The sequence below is a fragment of the Dama dama genome, chromosome 14 (genome assembly GCF_033118175.1).
Source record: "Dama dama isolate Ldn47 chromosome 14, ASM3311817v1, whole genome shotgun sequence".
NCBI lineage: Eukaryota > Metazoa > Chordata > Mammalia > Artiodactyla > Cervidae > Dama > Dama dama.
Genome location: NC_083694.1, coordinates 39,397,209 through 39,415,461, shown reverse-complemented (window position 1 = coordinate 39,415,461; position 18,253 = coordinate 39,397,209). Strand labels below are relative to the sequence as shown.

Sequence of the window (18,253 nt, the reverse complement as noted above, 5' to 3'; positions counted from 1 at the left end):
GCACCCTTAAAACAGGAGCTTTCCTAAACCCTAATGTCTTCAAGGACCACTGTGAGTTCCCTGATAGCCTTGGCCAGCCTGGCAATGACTCTCACGATGATCCTGAGTACACAGGGAGTGAGTGCTGGTGTAGGGACACCGGCTTGGGCCATTTGCTTTTGCATAGATGAGCTCTCAGGGCATCCAGAATCATAAATACCAATGTGTCCAGTTGGCAGTCAGCCAGTGGGTACAGCTGGAAGGCTGCACACCAGAGGGACAGAGCAGGGGTGGCAGGTGAGGAACAAACAGAAGCTCCACTCAGCCCTGTGGCATTAGAAATGCTACCAATTTGGTTGTCTTCTTTTAAAAAGAAGGGCTGTGGAATGGACATGGGTTGAGCATCTACCTGTGGGTATGGGCTCCCTGGTGCTTCATTTTAGAATTCAACCCTGTTTCTATCTGCCCCATAAGCTAGGAACTTCCTAGAGGCAGCCTGGGTTGGGAAGATACCCTGGAGAAGAAAATGGCAACCCACTCCAGTATTCTTGCTTGGAGAATTCCATGGACAGAGGAGCCTGGCAGGCTACAGTCTATGGGGTCGCAAGAGTCCAACACGATTTAGCGACTAAACCACCACCACTTCCTAGAGGCAGGGGTTGCGTTTCTCCCACCTCTGCATTTCCTGTTTTGCTCTCAGCACACACTCAGGGGATGTATGATAAACACCTGGCTCACCCCTCATACAACAGAAACAATGGCTTCCCTTCTTTCGAGCTTCAAAAAGTAAAACACCTCCAGCCCACCGCTGGGGGCTGGCAGCGGGTCCTCTTTGGAGGCATCCCCCTGCCTTGGTTGTCCCTGGGTGGCCCCAATGCCAATGTCCTTTGAGTATTTCTCTACTGATGGAGAGAAATGAGCCAGGCAATAAGCCTGGCCCCTTCTCCTTATGGCCGGTGAACGAGGGGTACAGGCAGATCGTGTACTAAAGCTGGAGGGAAGCCCGGTCCGGGAGCTGGCATGGCTCTGGGCTCTGGTGCCAGAGGGGTGAATGGAGGAGGGAGGAAGGGACGGAGCCAGGAGCTGGGCTTGGCAGCTCCCTCTGGAGAGGACCTGGGGATGCCCTCGAATGTCCAGGAGGCTGGTGACCTGCCAAGACTGGGCGGACGGGGAGAAGAGTGCAGGCGGGCAGAGAGGTAGGAACCTAGGAAAGCGGGCAGCGGCCAGGCAGGAGGCCGGGTCTGGGCCCTTTGCAGAGGCGAGGATTGACCCACAGGGGTCGCTGCGCCTCTCGCAGCCCCCTCCAGCGGTTTTTGGGAGCCCGGCTGTACCACCACGCGGCTCTCGCAGGGGGAGCAGCAGCCACGGCGGCGCCTGGCGGCCGGCTTCGGAGACAGCAGCGCGCGGTGGAGCGCAGGCCCTCGTCGGGTACTGACGCAAAGCCCGGCGGCGCGGAGGCCTGCGGCGCCAGGGTCTTGGGGGCGGCGCGGCACCAGAGCCTGCCCTGCACACCCCCGCGCCCGGTGGTAGGAGCCCGGACCCAAACAAAGGCGGGCGGCGAATAAAAGGCGGCGGCAGCAAGCAGAGCTCCAGGTTGCGCGCTGGGGAACGAGACGCAAACCCGGCAGTGCACCGTCTGTGCGCTCTGGAGCGGAGCAGGGAACCCCGGCCTCTCGCGGCTCTTAAGAGCTTCTCTCTGCGACTCCCGCGACGGGACAAGTCCGCACGGCAAGGTGGCTGCAGCCCTGGGCCCCTCCGGTGCGCCTCCCTCCCGCGCACGCGGCTCAACCAGCTCAGCTTGGCCAGCCGAGGTGAGTGCGACGGCCGCTGGGCACCATCCGGCTCGGAGCTGGGGAATGCATGGCTCGGAGCGGGGGCGGTGTCATCCGCGCTGCCCCCACCCCGGCCTGCGCGGGTCTGTATGTGAAGTTCTCCCGCTGTCCAGCCAGGCTAGGAGGAGGGCCTCGGACCCTCCGGGAAAGCCGGTTGGTGGGGGGCAGAGCCCAGAGCTAGCCCTCGCCCCTCGCGGCCGAGCTCCAACTCCGCACCAACTCCCCACGGGACCCGAGCACCAGCCAGGTTTACGTCCACAAACAGCGAGGCTTCCGACCTCTAGTCCCCGCGGGAGTACAACTGATTCCAAAAGTTAATCATCAGCCTGAAGCCGCCGGGGATCAGGCTCTCACCCCAGTTGGAGCTCACGAAGGGGGTTGGGAAAGGTTAATGACCTCCTTTCCATCCACTTTCTGCCAGAGCGCACTCATGCTCTCGGCGGGACATTCCCGGAGTCCTCGGGCCCAATTAAACTGGCCACAGGTCCAGCCCGGAGCGCGGGAGCTCTGTGGCACACCTGACGGGCGTTGGAAGCTGAGCGCGAGAGGGTTTGCGGTCCCTGCCGAGAACGTTAGTGAGGGTGGAGATGGGGTAAGCAGCCGGGCCGTGGTGGTGGAGCTGAGGGCCTGGGAAAGATTCTCGGCGCGAGTGGCGCCCACTCTTGTGAGCCAACCCCGCCGTGGGAGAACTTTTCCCAACTCCCCGGGAGGCCCTCAGCTGGGCTAGGAAGGCGCCTCTTAGTCCTTTCCTCGGCTCCTTCTGCTTCACGGTTTGACCCCAGGTTCCTCTTGAGCCTGGGCGCAGGTCCCGCCCGTACAGGCCCGGGGTCAGTACCGCGGACAGCGCCTGGAGGCGGCCTTGGAGACTCACAACCCCGCCTCGCGCGCCCACGGACTCAGGCATACACCAACGCAGAGTCCATGCACACATGCACACCCGCATCTACCCTCACATCTACCCACAAACCACACACCTGCAAACAATCCACGCACAGATTCATAGTCCACTCACGCAATGTACATCCACCCACACTCCACACAGTCCTCACACACAGGGAAGATCCACCAGCACATGGACACACACATTTTCTCACAAGCACCAGCAAGCGGAGAAATGTCTTCACTCAGGTCCTGCTGTTTCCGGACATCTAAGCCTCAGACTCCAGATCTCACCTCTGGCTACTCACAGGGATGCCCAGCGATCACAGTCTCCCTCCTGCAGACACTGCCCCGCATCCCCACCCCACAAATGCACACACACCCTTTGGGGGAAAGCAGCAGGTCACAAAGCATGCTCCCCCCTTCCCCCTCCCCCAGTGCAGACCTGGTCAGGAACCAGGGCATCTGCTGAATGGTGGGAGTAACCTGGCCCAGTGGAAGCTGCAGACGAAGCCCAGCCTTACAGAATCTTGGTACTGGGTTCAGAGTCCATTTTGCTCAGCTCACCACCTTCATGCCTGCTCCCCTTTCTTACTCCAGACAAAGCTCCTGCAACCAAGGTCCACACCCCGTCTCCCTGCATCATTCTTTGTTTGCACTTTCTGTCTCTTTGTTTCCGTGTTCTGTTCTCCTTCCCTGTGTTTATCCACCCCCACCCCCACCACCGCTCCCTTTGTCTTTCCCAATTCCTCTTTCCCAGCTGCCTTCACTCTCTCCTTAACTTTCCTGCAACCTGGGCCTGATCCAGTCAGTCTTTGCTCCAATGCGGAAACAGCTGGCCCTTAGGGGGAGCTGACTCCATTCTCTAAGTGGACTCCATGCCCCCATACCTCTGACCCCCCTCCCCATGGGGAGTTCTGCTCCCTCCCCAAGGAAATCCCCAGGGTCAGACACCCCAGATCCCTCTCAGTCTCCAAGGGGCCAGGATTCTTCAATTCTGGAATCACAGCTGCTGCTGCTGCTAAGTCACTTCAGTCATGTCTGACCCCATAGACGGAGGAATCACAACAAGTCCCTTAAAATCCAGAAACTGAGCTGAGAGAGGAAGAGTCCACGTGAAGTGGTGGAAGGAGTAGAAGCAGGGGGCCAGTCCTAAACTCAGCTTGGCCACAGGCTCCCATTGTGTCCCTGCGCAAATGCCCTTCTCTGAGCCTCAGGCTTCCCCATCTGTTCAAGGACAGGGCTGGTTGAGGTGACCTTCAAGCGTCCCAGTTTGGCCCTAATAATGTGGGCCACTGATGTTTCTCTGAGTTTCTTGAGTATGGGTGGGACTGAAAATTATGATTCTAACCCCAGACTTTATGGTACTTTCCCCCTTCCTCAGAGCATCCACCACCAGTGAAGGCATTCTGTCCCCTGAGCAACAGATGTAGGACCAGAGATGGCAAGTAACATTCATGAGGTCACACCACTGAAGTGCCAAGCATTGTTTCTACTGTCACTTTATCCTCTGCATAAACCCCTGGTTCTGCTGGTGGAAGATTAGTGAATGAATGAATGAATGAATGAGTAGAAAAGTCAGGACTAAAACCTGGATCTCCTGACCCTCAGGATCTTGGAATTTTGGTTTAAACCCTTTTCCCTGATAGTTTTGGAGAAGGAAATGGCAACCCACTCCAGTATTCTTGCTCGAGAAATCACATAGACAGAGGAGCCTGATGGGGCTACAGTCCTTCGGGTCACAAAAGAATCGGATACAACTTAGTGACTAAATGACAACCCTCATCCCCTCTTTTCCACTGACACTCGCCTGGTCACTCAAAGGCGGATGAAATTGTCTGAGACCCTTCCTCCCTTAAGGCAGACTCTAGACTGGTTGCAAATGACCACAGAGACGGGACTGACTAGCTGGGAGCAGCTTTAGAGCCTATGCCTTGTGGGTAGAGGCTTGGCTGTCAGCTCCAAGTCCCAAAGATTCTACCAAGTAGGCTGTCCATGGGCAGCTGGCCAGGATCTGCAGCCGGGAGGGAAGACAGTCATCTCTACCATTTGGCTGAGCAACCCCTTCTCACAGCCCCATGAGCTGGGGACTGCAAAAATCACCTTTACAGACGCGCAAAGCGAGATGCTGAAAGATGAGGTGGTTTCCCTAAGGGCAATCAGTAAGCCCACTCTTAGTCACAAAAATAGGCACCCCCAAATGGTGGTGGTGGTGGCAGTCATTGATACTGATGTTATTGGTATTGATAATGTTATTAGCTTTATGATGATTAGAAACTCTGATTTGGCTATTTGGTCCCCTTTACCCCCTCCCCTCTTTTCTCCCTACCTAAACCTCTTACATTCTTCCCCCACCCACATATGGAGAAGCTGAGGGCTGGGACGGTGAGGCAGGGGTATCTGATCGCCTGTTACTCTCAGCCAAGGCAGAGGGCTCATCATTTGAAATCTTCCTCCTCTTGCCCACCCTCCCCCCACCTGAGCGTGTCTCCTGCCAGAGAAGCCTGGAGCGGTGTCAAAGTCTGTCAAAACACCCCTGCGAGCTGGGTTCCAAATGCAAAGCCCAGGGAAAATAAATAAAGAGGGCAGTGTTGGCCCGAAATAGAAACACGCACCAACTCACAAATACGCATGTTTTCCAAAAGTCGCATTTCACAGGCAAGACAGTGCGATGCATGCTCCAGCTGCTCGACTAAGGCTAGAGGCAGGGATGCTGCCAGGACTGGTCCAGAAAAGGTGGCAGAGCCTCCCGCAGTGAGCTCAACTCTCTGCCTGGCCATGGGGGAGACCAGACGGCTGCTCCCGCTCTGCACCAGCTGGAAGGTAGATGGGTGGGAGGACTGTGATGGATGTGTCTGTGGTAGTCAGGACTCTTTGGAAATGAGCACCAAACAGGACTGATGGCCTTGCTTCCTCTGCTTTACAGTGGGCGCGGCAGACTTGTAATAGCAGTCCCGATAATAATAACTGCCTTTCATTGAGTATCTACTGTGTGCCACATGCTAAGTGTTATACTCGATCTGTCTCAACCTCACAACAATCTCATGGCATATGGATTGTTATCCCCATTTAATATGTGGGGAAACCAAGGTTCAGAGAAGTGAAGAGGTTTGCTTAAGGCAAACCTAGAAGGGGCTAACTTGGGGTCAGATTTTCATCTGCATGAACCAAGAACCCCTATTTTGTCCAGTACCCTTCATTGTTTTAGGGCTTCCCTGGTAGCTCAGCTGGTAAAGAATCCACCTGCAATGCAGGAGACCCTGGTTTGATTCCTGGGTCGAGAAGATCCACTGGAGAAGGGATAGGCTACCCACTCCAGTATTCTTGGACTTCCCTGGTGGCTCAGCTGGTAAAGAATCCACCTGCAGTGCGGGAGACCTGGGTTTGATCCCTGGGTTGGGAAGATCCCCTGGAGAAGGGAAAGACTACCCACTCCAGTATTCTGGCCTGGAGAATGCCATGCATAGTCCATGGGGTTATAAAGAGTCGGACACGACTGAGCAACTTTCACTTTCTTCCTGCATTGTTTCTGCTATTCATTCAATATATATATAGTCAAGAAACCCACGAATGTGATGGTTTTCAACCAGAGGAATGTAGATTCCTCTGCCGGTTGGGTCAGGTGTAAGGGTGGAGTTTAGCTTTGGCCATCGTAGGCTCGGTACTCAGGGCTTCTGGACTGGGGCTGGGACTGGGTCTTAACCTTTACATCTTGGACTCTGTCCCCAACCATGAGAGCCCAGGCCTGTCTGCCTGGGGGATGGGCTCAGGCAGGAGCCCCACTGTGAAGCCTGGACTATGAAAAACGATTTAACTCCATAAGAGATTAGGGCTGCAAGAGGTGTCGTAGATGGGGAGTTACATCAGAGAGGGTTAGTGAATTGCCCAGCATCACACAGCGTGTTGGCAGAGCCTGAATCTCAGAATCCCAGGCTTGTGTGCCATGTGGCCAGGCTAGACTCCTTGAGTGTGTGGGAAGCATCCAGTGAAGGGGGTTGAACAGGTACAGGCAGTTAACATAACATTCCCCTTCCAAGCACAGAGGTGAGATGCAGCTGGTTTTCACTGCCAAGTATTCTGCTCCACATCCCCCCAGATATCAGGACTAACCCTGCTGACCTGCCCAGGTGCCTGCATTCATCCATGTGAACAATGGCACCAGAAGGTACAGAATATTTGCCACATGCCAGGCACTCTGCTAAAAGCTTTGTTGTTGTTTAGTCACTAAGTCATGTCTGACTCTTTTGCAACCCCATGGACTGTAGCCCTACAGGCTCCTCTGTTCATGGGATTTCCCAGGAAGAAATACTGGAGTGGGTTGCCATTTCCTTCTCCAGGGCATCTTCCCAATCCAGGAACTGAACCTGAGGCTCCTGCATTGGCAGGCGGATTCTTTACCTCTGAACCACCAGGGAAACTTGTCATGGGCTAATTGATGTAATCCCCACAACAACCCTGGAGGTAGGTATGCTTATTCTGCTTTTCAATTGAAGGACCCAGGCTTGAGAGGTTGACTTACTTGCCCAAAGCCACACAGCTAGGAAAGAGGCAGATGGAGCCCAGCAGAGGCCGCACTAGCTGGTTTATTCTGGTGGTGAGAGGGAGAAGGTTTGAAATCAAAGTCATGGGGAAGGAGGAGCTGATGGGCAGCAGCAGGATATTTATGTTATACCTCCAGGCTTTGTCATGCTTGCTGGCATTAGTGCTGGCAGAAGCTGAGCCTCTGCCAAAACCTGGAAGGAAGAAGCCCAGCAGAGGGTCCTGGGACCAGTACCTGGGATATTAGTGAAGTGGAGGGTCTGGGTATGTTTCTCCTTGAACTCAAGGGAAGGAGCCTGCTAGGCATGTGGGACCCCTGTAGACACCCTTAGTTCTGACATTCTGCTTTCTCTCCTTGCTCCTCCCTCTGAGGGAAGTAGACTGAGAACCTGGGAAATTTGGAAAGGGCCATTGGGTGGAGATTAGGGTCTTGCTGTATCAGTGAACTTGACCATTGGGAATGAGGAGGTGGTGGGGACAATGGGAAGGACTGGCTTGAATTTAGATGCCAGCAGATGCCATTCAAGTCTCTTATAGGAAGCATTCCTTGGAATTAGGAAATGATGACCTGGGAGACAGTGTCCAGAGGCTTAAATCTCCTCTACCAGAAAAAGCCTTCTCCTTAATCCCCCATCCCACAAGTGTCTACCTGAGCACCCCACTGTGTGCCAGGCATGCAGAAGTGGAACAACTTCAGTCTCTGTCCTTGCAGAGCCCACCACAGTCTTCCAGGCCTGCCCCAACATCCCCTGCCTCGACCAGAGGTGATGGGTAGGTGAGAGCTCACCCAGGTCCCCCAGCAGAAGTGGAAGAGGGGCCCAAGCATCCTTTGGGGCTCAGAGAATGTGATCCAGGCAAGTGGTCGCTTCACAGTGAGAAGGAAATTTCCTGTGAGTGGCATCTGGGTGCTCTCCCCAGCTTGATGTCTTGGTGGGAGAGGGGGTGTGGTAGGGAAAGCTCATTCCCACCCAGCCATCTGCTCGAGGCATCCAATACACATACTGGCACCTGGATGATGCGTCCTTTGCCAAACCTTGTTAATAGAGGAGACATGACTGCCAGCTGGAAGCCACTCCTATCATGAAGGAGAATGTGGTGATCTTGTTGTCTCAGGGGAAGGCAGCTTAAATGGGGCTCGGAGTTTGGAACGGTTGTAGCAGACTGGTGTTCCTAGGATGTTTGGGGGAGGAGTGTTTCACCCCCTTCTCCCCATGGTATCGGCCTTTGCACTGTCCTGGAGGATTTCTCCTGTTCTTAGTTTGGAGAGTTCTGCAGGGTGATCACCTGGTGATAATGACAATTATAATAATGGTCAACATATTTTGACTGTTTACTGCCTGCCAGGCCTAGGGCTTTGTAGGTATTACCTTAGTGCATCCTCACACCTGCTCTATGAGATGCAGGGCTGCTGCTGCTGCTACTAAGTCACTTCAATCGTGTCTAACTCTGTGTGACCCCATAGATGACAGCCCACCAGGCTCCCCCGTCCCTGGGATTCTCCAGGCAAGAACACTGGAATGGGTTGTCATTTCCTTCTCCAATGCATGAAAGTGAAAGTGAAGTCGCTCAGTCGTGTCTGATCTCTTAGCGACCCCATGGACTGCAGCCTACTAGGCTCCTCCATCTATGGGACTTTCGAGGCAAGAGTACTGGAGTGGGGTGACATTGCCTTCTCCGGAGATGCAGGGCTAGGTCTCTTCAATTGTGTCCTACTCTTTGCTGCCCTATGGACTGTAACCTGCCAGGCTCCCTTGTCCATGGGATTCTCCAGGCAGGAATACTGGAGAGGGTTGCTGTGCCCTCTTCCTAGGGGATCTTCCCAACCAAGAGATCAAACCCAAGTCTCTTAGGTCTCCTGCATTGGCAGGCGGGTACCTTACCACTAGTGCCACCTGCTCTGTGAGATAGCTACCATTACTATTCTATTTTAAGGATGAGAACTGTGAAGAACAGAGACTAAAGAGATTGCCAGTAAGCCTCAGAGACAGGACTCAAACCAAGGCAAGCTGGACTCAGTACCACGATCATGACCACCATAAAATGACTGAGGCTCACACTTTGGCCTTGATTTGGATCCTTGCAGATGGGTAGGACTGAAATCAAACTACCTTTTGGATCCTTCAGTAATCTGGGTAGTTTGTACCTGTGGGCTCGGGCTGAGTCCTGGTTGACAGGGTGACATGAATTGACCATTTGCTCCTTGATGGCCAACTCACTGAGTGGATCACTTTTCAGAGATCCAGATGCAGGCAACATCTGGCAGACTGGCAGGGTTATTCTGGCTTTCATCCAGAAGTTTCCCCTTTTCATCCCATGTCGATACAGCTGGGACTTGCATCCCTCTGGACATAATCATATGTGCGAACTTTCTGTTTGAAGTATTGTTTGCTGGTTTTTAAAACATCATCTTGTGACTTCACAAAGGCAGGATGTTGGTTTTGGTTCTTCTCTGCAATCCGGGCCTGAGAGACATTCAGCTAAGCTAGAGAGAAGTCAGGCTTTGATTTCTCAGCAGCTAGAGGGGGGAAAAAACCCCTTTCCTTCTCCAACTGGAGAAGCTGGGAAGAGACTGGCTGCAGAAGGGCATTACAGGTTAGTAGCTGCTGCATGTTCCCTGCAAGGGTTCCTGACTTGGTGACCTGCTCTTCCAGAGGCTTTGAGTGGGTGATCTCAGAGTAATGGAGTTAGGAATTTGTGGTGAACAGGGATGTGTCAGCCGAGGGCACTCTTGGGCATTAATGAGTGTGAAAATAAATCTGTGGTGGGAAAGTTCCTGGAGCCTTGGGGAGGAAAGGAGTTCAAGACGTCCCAGAGTGAAGATAATGATGGTTTAACAGAAAGTCCTTATAGCAAGCACCAATGAGTGAGCAAATGAGGATGATGAATGAATGAATGAGTGAATGAATATGTAAATGTGTTCATGATAAGTGGGGCTGATGGACTTTGACCTTGGCTTGGATTTGGCAGGATCTGACTCCAAGTACTGACAAGGCAAAGAATACTGTTCTTGTCCACAGGAAGACCCTTCAGCTCAGGTTTAGGCAGAGGGAGTCTGTCTGAATCCTTGAACCTTGCCCTCTCACTACACACCCCGCCCCCACCCTGTTCTGCAGGACCCTCTGACCCCTGGGCTCCTCTAGTTCCCAGCTGTGGCAAGGACTGGAACTCAGGAGACCGCAAAGCTGATGGAGGCTGCAGCCCCAGCACCCCCAAAAGTCTGCAGCTCTCTTCACCTTCCCAACTGCTCCCCCAGCCCTGAGACAGCCCGTTTTCTCTGTTATCACAGTTCTGGGTCCTGGCTTTTTGAGGACTCCAGAGTGAGAGAACTAGGAAATAACTGAAATCTCATTTGGTCCAGCCCTCCCATTTTACAGAAGGGCAAACTGAGGCTCACGAAGGACTAAAGACTAGTCCCAGGTCACGAGTGAAAAGGAGACTGATCCTTGTTATTGTGGGAGGACTTGAGGAAGGTTCCTGTGAGACCTGGGATAACACTGCACCATTGAGTGGGGTTGGAGGGGGACAGAAGGGGCTGGAGATTCTGAGGCTTGGGTGACTTTGTCAGGTTTTTCCTGGCCTCTGGTGCTAGGAGCAGCAGTTCTGAGTTCCTGGGACCTTGAGTCTCCCAAATGTTTCATGGGAGAGGCAGCAGAGTTGGGGAGAGGTGCTACTTGGGGGTCTGCTCTCATCTTGGACCCTCTGCTCCAGCAGTTCATCTCCAGCCCTCCATTCCTGTCTCCACAGGCAGCTGCACCATCATGGCAGGTGGGCTGAGGGCCCGCATCAGAACCTCCCCTCCCACGCTGCCAGGGCCTCTGTGCTGGTCCCAGGTGTGGAGGGTACCAAGTGTACCTCCCTCCCCACTATACGCACCTGAGCTGTCAATCAGCAGGGTAGCCAGGAAGCCCTTCCCCTGTACAGGCACGGAATGTATGTTTCCATCTGGACACCCAAGATGGACACATGGACAGAGGAGCCTGGGGCTACAGCCCCTCGGGTTGCAAATGGTCAGACACAACTAAAGGGACAGCACACGCACCCAAGATGGTGAGGTTGGGTGTCAGCCCGGGGTGCTTTTTCTCTCCTCCCTTCCCTGGAGCCAGGGTTGTGCCTGTGGTCAGAATGACTCCTGGGGACAGACACTGGGGTGGAAGGTGGGGGGATATGCGCCTGCACCAGTGGAGATTGGGAAGGCTGACTCTAGAACTCTTGAGAGTTTTCCAACATGTGAGACTCAAAACCTAATATAGTGAGATTGGGACTGAGCCTATCAGAAATCATGTTCAAATAACTCCCTTTACTTCCTTTAGCCTCAGTTTTCTTGTTTGCAAATTGGAAATAGTTCCTGAGACGAGAAAACCTGTGTGAAAATCATCTACAAGCTGTAAGTTGCTGCAGAGATGCAGCATCATTCAGTCCCTCAGGATGAGAGGATCAAGGCCAGGATCAAGGCTGGGAACGTGAGCGCCCCGGTGGTTGCCAGTATCTCCTTGATGTGCGCTTTCATCGGGTGCTGGCCTCCTGGGCTTTCCCCAAACCCTGGCAGCAGGGGCTAGGGGTGCCCCCAGTGCTCAGAAGGGGAGGTTCCTCCTAAGGTTCCTCACTTTCTTTCTGAGCCATGAGGCTGGGGGTAGAGCCCCTTCCTAGAACTCCATCCCTAACTAGATGTAGTGTCCCCCATTCCCTGCCATGGGTTTGAGTACTTTGCAGTGTCTGCTTTCAGCTTTCAATTTACCCTTAAGCTTCTCTTTCATGGTATGGGGCCAAGAAGAGTCTTTGCAGTGTCCCCAGACCCACAGATGAGATCTGGGTGTGTATGGTTGGGGGAAGACGGGGTAGTGGTCTCTGGAGCTTTCCCCAGAGCTAGGAACTGGCAGGTTACCACCTACTATGTCCCAGCAAAGCTGACGGCATCCAGCCAGCACAAGTTATTTGGCCTTTCCTGCTTCTTGGCTTGATGTTTTATCAGGACCCCACAGTGTGCCCCCACCCAGTTATACATTAACTTCTGAATAGGGATGAAGGGGACCCCCCTCTCCTCTCTCTGCCTCCCTGTCTTGGGCAACAGCTAAGAATCAGAGGGTTTAGAGAGCATTTCTCCCTACCCACCATCTGACAGACTGGGGACCACCCATCCAGAGATGTTCAGTCACTTGTTCTAGGTAACGCAGCAGGCTGGTGGCAGGGCAGGTCGCACTGCTCCCGCCCCAGGACCCATCCCCTGCTGACACCTTCTCCCGTGTCCCTGAGCTTCAGCTCACAGGAAGTGCTGGCTGGAGCTGGAAAGGAGACACAAGGGGAATTGTTTTACATATTTGTTAATCGGGTCTCAGAGAGAGAGAAGGGCTCTGAGCTCATCAGCCAGGAAGGAATCCAATTTGGCTTTTATGGCCATGGTTATTAGTTGTATTTTGTGGGGATCTTTTTATTTTTTATTAATCCAGCAGTCTGGGGGCTGGGGAGCCGACTGGTTGCTGGGCCCCACGGGCCCTCCTGCTCTCTCGGAGTTCCAGGCAGCAGCCAGGGGGAGAGGTGGTGGAAACAGCAACCTCAACAGTTGGGTCCAGGCATGCAGTGGGGGTTTTCAGGAACCTTCTGATCCTTCAGGTGAGGGGTGTCTGGGGGCCTGGCTGTATTTCACAGGTTCTGTAAGTATTGCTGGTTTTATTAAGCTTTTATTGCCTTTTTCTCAGAGATGCAAGACTGCTTGGTGGGCAGGCCTGGTAGGTCTGGGCCTTAAGACCTGAGCTGTGCAGGCGGAACAGAGTGGGGAGGGAGGGACAAGAGTGGGTCAGTGGGTGAGATACTCTGAACAGTGGAGCTCAGTGGCTAAAAGGACGGGCTCTGACTTGGGCCTGCAGAGGCTCAGATCTCAGCCCCGCTCCTGAAAACTGCCTTACAGAACTGAGGCTGGGTCAGATGAGGAGTCCACAAGCAAAGCACCAGTGCCAGCACACAGTAGTGCTTGGTGCTGTGCCAGCCCCTTGCACAGGGTCTTCTATTTTCTTTTGCTGCCTGGACCCATCAGGAAGAGCTGGATGGCAGATCTGAATGCCATCATTTCTTCCCTCCCATGGCCAGAGGAAGGAGCATTTGGTTGGAGGACTGAGTCCTGGCCAGAGATCCAGGAGCCTAAGTCCATCGCCAGAGCTGGGGGCGGGCAGGACAAGCCTGAGGAGAGGCTAGTGTGAACCCCAGAAGGGGGAAGGCCAAAGGCAAAGTCATCTGATGGAGGAAGCCACTGGGAACTGGGAGGGTGGCCAAGGCAGCAGCGTATTGCACAGAATAGTCCTGAACCACCTACAAAAGAATCATGTGGGAGGTGGTGTAAATGCAGGTCCCCAGGTACCACCCCCTGAGCATCTGATTGATGGGATCTAGTGCCTGGCCCAGGAGTTTGCACTTTAACAAGCCTGCCTGGCTTCTGATCCATATTAAAGCCTGAGGCTGATGTGTGTGTGTGTGTGTGCATGTTAAGACACTTCTGAAGTGAAGTGAAATCACTCAGTCGTGTCTGACTCTTTGCGACCCCGTGGACTGTAGCCCACCAGGCTCCTCCATCCATGGGATTCTTCAGGCAAGAATACTGGAGTGGGTTGCCATTTCCTTCTCCAGAGGATCTTCCCAACCCAGGGATTGAACCCAAGTCTCCCGCATTGCAGGCAGATGCTTTAACCTCTGAGCCACCAGGGAAGTCCCAAGACACTTCTAGTCATGTCCAACTCTTTGTGACCCTATGGACTATAGCCCGTCAGGCTCCTCTGTCCATGAGATTCTCCAGGCAAGAATACTAGAGTGGGTTTCCATTTCCTCCTCCAGGGGATCTTCATAATCCAGGTAGGGATTGAACACTCCTGCATAGGCAGGCAGGTTCTTACCCACTAGCACCACCTGGGAAGGAGGGCCGATGTAGCAAAGAATGAGTCAGTTCTAGCTGACTTGCCAACCTGCCCATGCACATGGGCCAGGTTTGGGGCACTTCTCATCTTTGAGAAGTGACTTCTCATCATGACTGTGACTCAGCAAGCAGGGTGTCATCACCCCATTTTACAGATGAAGAAACTGAGGCTTGCCCAAGGCACTCAGCTAGTAGCAGAGCCAAAGTTTGAACTCAGGACTGTTGCTGCCCTTTCCCCCAAAAAACAGGCCCTGGTGCTTAGTTCCAGACATCCCTCCTTCTGTTGGGGGACCTGTTCTGTTCCACTGAGCCCACCAGAGAGAGAACACGTGGAATGGGGGAAACCTAGGCTGTTGTGACAATTAATGTTGGTTTCTCTGGTGCTGGTATGTTTCCCCGGGTGATATATTGATGTGATCAAAGCTTGTTTGCCTGATATATATTGAGCTGTTGGGCTTACGAGTCAGTACCCGCAGTTTCCTCACCAGCTGTCAGCCTGGGGAGCCCAGCCGTCCTTCATATGCTCCATCTTTGCAGCCTGGTCTTCTCTGAGAAATGAGGGGTCTGGACAGGCTCCCCCTAGAGCCCCCCTCCCAACCCTCTTCCCTCTCCCACCCCCACCTGGGCTCACAATAAATAAGCCCAGATTTTCTTTGGGGAAGAAGCAGTTGCTCTGAGTTTCCTGCCCTCTGCTGGCACATTTAGCCAATGAGGATGGTGTTTCTTGGGGGGCAGGAGGTCTGATGGGGAGTAAGTAGGTGCAGGTGTTTGCTTCAGCTGCAGCTGCAACGCCAGACTTCTTCAGGGCTGGGGCAGGGAGGATGGGGGTAGTAGATTTAGGGTCTTAGGGGAGGGGCTCAGAAAGTCACCCAGCCACACTCTTTCTTCTGTGGATTTGGAGGACCTTTGCTAGCTCTGTTCCCATTTTTGTCTAAGATTCTGGGTAGGACTTGGGGCTTCTTGAGAGAAGTTTCTAGGAGGGTCATAGGATCCAGCTGCTACAGTGGGGCTCCCTGCTTCACTCACACTTTCCCTCTAGGGAAATTATATTAGTGAGTGTTCTTCAGAGAAGCAGAACCAATAGGATGTAGGTTAAGTAATTAGGTAGGTAGGTAGTATTAGTTGCTTAGTTGTGTCCGACTCTTTGCGACCCCGTGAACTACAGCCTGCCAGACTCCTCTGTCCATGGAATTTTCCAGGCAAGAATACTGGCGTGGGTTGCTATTCCCTTCTTCAGGGAATCTTCCCTGCCCAGGGATTGAACCTGGGTCTCCTGCATTGCAGGCAGATTCTTTAACATCTGAGCCACCAGGGAACCCCCGATATGTAGGTAGGTAGGTAGGTAGATAGATAGAGAGATAGAGAAGTTGAGACTTCAAGGTCTGCAGTTGGCAAGCTGGGACCCAGGAGAGCTGATGCTGTAGTTCCAGTCTGTTTTCAAAGGTCTGAGATCTAGGAGAGCTGGTGATGTAACCTTCCATCTGAAAGCCAGCAGACTCGAGACCCAGGAGGAGCCTGTGTTTCAGTCTGAGTTTGAAGGCTGGAAAAAACCAATGTCCCAGCTCAGGCAGTCAGCAGGGAGCATTCCCTTTCACTCAGCCCTTTTGTTCCATTCACATCTTCAACTGATTGGATGGGGCCCACCGCGTTAGGGAGGATCATCTGCTTTACACAGTCTGTACATCCAGAATCATGTTTGGTCAGATGCATGGCATCCCATGGGGCTTTCCAGGTGGTGCTAGTGGTAAAGAACCTGCCTGTCAATGCAGGAGACATAAGAGACATGCATTTGATCCCTGGGTCGGGAAGATTCCCCTGGAGGAGGCCATAGCAACATACTCCAGTATTCATGCCTGGAGAATCCCATGGACAGAGGAGCCTGGCGGGCTATAGTCCATGGGGTTGCAAAGGATTTGAAGCGACATGGCTGAAGTGACTTAGCATGAACACACTGGCATCCCATGGCCCAGTCAGGGTGACATGCAAAATTAACTGTCACACCCATGCTTTCCTTGAAGGGAAGGCCAGGCTTCCAAGACTGCTGGAGCCTTCCTTTGCATCATGCCCTGAGCTGCCTGAAACCTACCAAAGAGTGAATTGGTGAGACCTGTGTGATTCCAGGTCTTATGGGGATGTTGCAGTCTTACTAAAAGGCAATGGGTTTCTTCAGTGAGAACTGACACCTCAGTTCTAAAGGAACTCCAAGGCTGCTTGGAATGGTAAACAGAACACAGGCTTTGGGATTGGTAGACCTGAGGTTCGAATGCTAGTTCCACCCCTTATTAAGCTTTGTGACCACAAGAGAGTCACTTCACCTCTATGATTGTTTATTACTCTGTAAAATGGGGAACTTATAAAGCCTGCCCTGTGGGGCTGATATATGAGAGAGGATGTTTGCACATAGTAGATGCACAGCTAATTATGTTACGATTCTCTTCCTGGGTGTCAGTTTCTGTATTGAGCTAGTTGGACTTTCAGCTTCACTCTATCTGTGTGATTTTGACCCAGTTCTGCCATCATGTCTGCAGTGTATCTGCAGCCTCCCTGCCTGAGATGGAGTATCCAGGTCTCTGAGAACAATCTGGAATTCTGGATGGCAGGCACATAGCTGGGGCACATAGAGGGTGGCAGACTCTCAGAAGATGGGGTATTAGGATTTAGGATAGTGGCACCAAGGAGGGACCAAGTCCTCCTCTTTCCTTTCATCTTTTTCCCACCTCAAATGAGCTGAATTCACTAAAGGGGAGATCCATAACCAGGGAGTGGAGAAGGGTACAATGTCCTCCCTTCAGCACATCCAGATAAAATGGAGCTGTTCAACTCAAAATATCTCATTTTGAATTTCTGCCCGAATCTCTCAGCCCAAGAGTAAGAGAATCAAAAATCCCAAGATGTTTTCAAGGACCAGGGAGGCAAAACACCCCGAGACAAGAAGAAAAAGCTGATTAGCTCCTAATTGCCGTTAAATTATATATACATATACGTGTTTTAAGTCGAATCTGCATGGCTAATGTGATTTTTTGATTACATTTTAATAGTCTGGCTGGGATGGGGGAATGAAGAAGGAAGGGTTCTGTCACCCTTCGCCATGTAAACAGGGATACAGGCAGGCTTGGGGGTGGGTCCACAGCCCTGGGAGCCTTTCTGGAGAAGAGCAGGGCGCAGCAGGGGGCTGGGGATGTCTTTGAGGCAATACCGCTTCCCACCCTAAGTCCCATTCTGTCCAGATGGGGAAGTCCATCTGCCTTGTGACTTGACAAAGGCCTCTTTTCTAGGCCTTAAAAACAGCTTCCCTGTCTTGGCTCTGGGTCCCCATGTCATCTTCCCCAGGCCTGGTTGTTCTCTTGGACTGCCCAAAACTCCCCCCACCCCACCCCTGAATTTGGTGATGGGGCAGATAGAGCACTCCTTTGAGCCAAGGGCCCTAACTCAGCCACCGTAACATGAACTTCAGGGGACTTCCCTGGCAGTCCAGTGGTTCAGACTTCACCTGCCAATGTAGGGGGTGCGGGCTCGATCTCTGGTTGGGGAGCTAAGATCCTACATGCCTCATGGCCAAAAAAATCCATAACATAAAACGGAAGCAATATTGTAACAAGTTCAGTAATGACTTTTAAAATGGTCCACACCAAGAAAATCTTAAAAAGAAATACAACCTTGGATAAGACTGTTTGCTGGGCTTCATTTCTAAGCTGTGAAATGAAGGAGTTGGACCAGTGCTCTGAACCCTTCTGGGTCTGATAAGCCAGGATCTCCTTCCTGGTCATTTTAAAGACCCACCCCCTGTCCATCTCAGGGGAACAGAAGACTCCACAGTGACTCACTCACTGGGCATTTACCACCTCCTGCTCTCCCTAGGTCCTTCTGCTTTCTACCCAAGGTCTCTCTTGCTGCAATGCTCCTTGTTTCTCTTCTTGGAGGACAGAGCCCCACCTCCTCCCATGCCTATTATAGTAACTCCTCAAAGAGTTGAAGGCTGTTAGCAAAATCTCTTCTACACACATATACACATGTTCTATTTTAAACATGTTTTTAAATAACATTTTTTCTATAATTCTAAAAGGCAGGCTGTACCTGATCATTGTAGAAATATTGGAAAGAGACAAGTATAAAGAAGAAAATAAAA

General features: G+C 52.6%; 1 protein-coding gene across 1 annotated transcript in view; it reads left to right on the top strand.

Annotated features, from left to right (window-relative positions):
* The first annotated feature begins 1,612 nt into the window (after window positions 1-1,612).
* Window positions 1,613-18,253, top strand: part of DISP3 (dispatched RND transporter family member 3) — a 58,162-nt gene continuing 41,521 nt past the window's right edge. The window contains exon 1 of the mRNA XM_061161225.1: window positions 1,613-1,790. The gene's annotated coding sequence lies outside the window, so the exon portion shown is untranslated. The remainder of the gene's footprint in view (window positions 1,791-18,253) is intronic.